This window comes from Phodopus roborovskii, unplaced genomic scaffold (assembly GCF_943737965.1).
Source record: "Phodopus roborovskii unplaced genomic scaffold, PHOROB, whole genome shotgun sequence".
Taxonomy (NCBI): domain Eukaryota; kingdom Metazoa; phylum Chordata; class Mammalia; order Rodentia; family Cricetidae; genus Phodopus; species Phodopus roborovskii.
In genome coordinates, this window is record NW_026126475.1 from 109,527 (window position 1) to 111,907 (window position 2,381).

Consider the following 2,381-nt stretch of genomic DNA (forward strand, 5'->3'; position numbering starts at 1 on the left):
AATGAAAGGAAGAAAGAAAGAAAGAATGAAAGAATTCACAAGATACAATTTAACACCAACAAGGTGGATCCACTCTCCACTCTTCCTGGAGGAGAAAAAGACAGAATTGTATAATGAAATAATCAGATAGTTAGATCGTCTGTCACACTTGAGTCACACAAGGTGGCGCCAAACTTCAGGGATTACAGATTATATAATGAAAGAATTTAATAATTACATCTTTATATATGTAAGTCTTTGAAATTTTTTTGTGTCTTCAAATCCTGGGAAGACTTGACAGATATGGAAATGTATGCTGTCATCATGGATTTTTAAAATGCCATAAGTTAATCGTCAGATAATCATACTGACTTACATGATGAATTCTGCTGGTCTTACATCATCACCAACAGCTGAATCTCTGTTTTGGTGCTGGAGGATCTGAGATAGTGGGCCCATTCCTGACTTAGAAGTAGTAACCAACATGTTGCTATCAGCTGAAAAGAAGGCTGCAGCAGGGGCTTAACCAGCATATCTGAGAGAGAGAGATGTTCTTCCGTGTTCTGGGTCGTAATCCTTTTGCCAGGTCTCAGAGATGGTGCCGACCTCCTAGTGCCACTACTTCTTCTCATGGTAGATCACACCCGATGTGAAGATGTGGAGGAACAGCAGCTAGTCCACACACAGACCACCATGCCAGCCTTGGTGAAGTCTTGTACTTCTCGAATTGCCCCTAGCAATCTTCTGGACACAATCATCCAGCATCCTTTTTACCCTGGGAGATGCATAGATCATTCAGAAAATGCTCTGCCCATGTCTACATCTTTCCTAACCTTGTCCCTGACAGATATTTGCACACTAGTCATAATCGGTGATGGCATTGTCTATCGCTTAAATAATTTAAAGAATTAAATAAGTCAGTAATAGCTAACTGTCACAATAAATAGGTGATGTAGCATTTTACTGGCAGGGAAGCATGCCAGACTCCAGTCATGAAGGATGTTATCATCCTCAATTGAGTCAATGTATCATAAAATGTGATGATATTGCACTTTATCTCCACAAGAGGAAGCTTTACAGGTCTCTTCATGGAATCGAGTATTTTTGGTTTCTATAACTTTATAATTATTCAAATTATCTTGGGTATTAACACAGACTGTCAATTTAAATACTTTAATTATGTAATTACATGATCTGTGGCACCAGATTCCAGGTGTCATGGATGATATAATCATTGTTATATATAGATACATACTCAAACAATGAGTTCATGTACCATCATCCACTTCCCTAAGGGGCTCCAAACCTGGCTCTTGAATGATGCTGTCGTGATTAATTTAAATATTTTAAATACAGAATTGATATTTAGATGGTCCATAATAATTGCTTCCCACATCATGGAATCCACTGATCATGGATTATCTAATGTCCTATTTTAATAATCAAATAACAACATAATCAGATGATAAAATAGTATGCCATACTCGACATCGTTGACTCTCACCGACTCCTACGTGATTGTCGGAAACCCCCAGGATCATCCCTTATTTAATCGGAGAGCAGAGTCGTGAAATGTTTAAATGCTGAAATGTCTTTGTGTATGCAGGGTTTTTAGAAGATCCTGCAGATTTCATGTTGGACGGCTGCCTCAAAACAGGTGGACTGCAATCCAATAATCCCCAAGTCTACTTTAACAAATGGATTATCACTATCCTGAAGGAAATTAACAATGACAAATTCACCTTTTGATGAATAATTGTGAGTCTTATTATGTTTGTTTCCACAGTATTAATTCTTAGGAGAGAGAGAATTCATAAACAGAAGAAATAGAATATTCTCTGATAATTAGGTAATCTAGAATTTGGTGACCAGTAAAAGCTGTGGGCAAACTTCCAGAGATTTGGCTATGACTTGCTTAGGGAAATCAAATGCTGTCATTGAAAGTTTAAGGAGATAGTTATCTTGGGAGACTGTAATGTCCCATGATAACACTTTCTCGAAGCTGCTCTCTGGTACTTGGCCCATGATAACAGAATACAGAATGCATGCAGGGTTGCCAGGCAACATTTAAGAACCAACATTCTGTCACATTCTAGTGCCCCTCCCACATGCTAAAGGAGCATACCTAAAGATGAACTAACCTTACAGCCGCACTGATTTTCTCACAAAAACAAAGCAGGGCTCTTTCTAATGTGTTCTACATATTTACCTGTCTCTCAAGCTTCAACATGCATATAGTGACATAAGCATGAAAACGAAAGCATCATATTGCCATTCAAGTACAATAATGAGTATTTTAAACTTTTTTTTTCTATGCTTCAATTTTCTAATTCCTAGAATGGATACAATACAAACAATCAACTCTACCATAAACCTTTTCTCATTTTTGAAAAAAAAAAAAT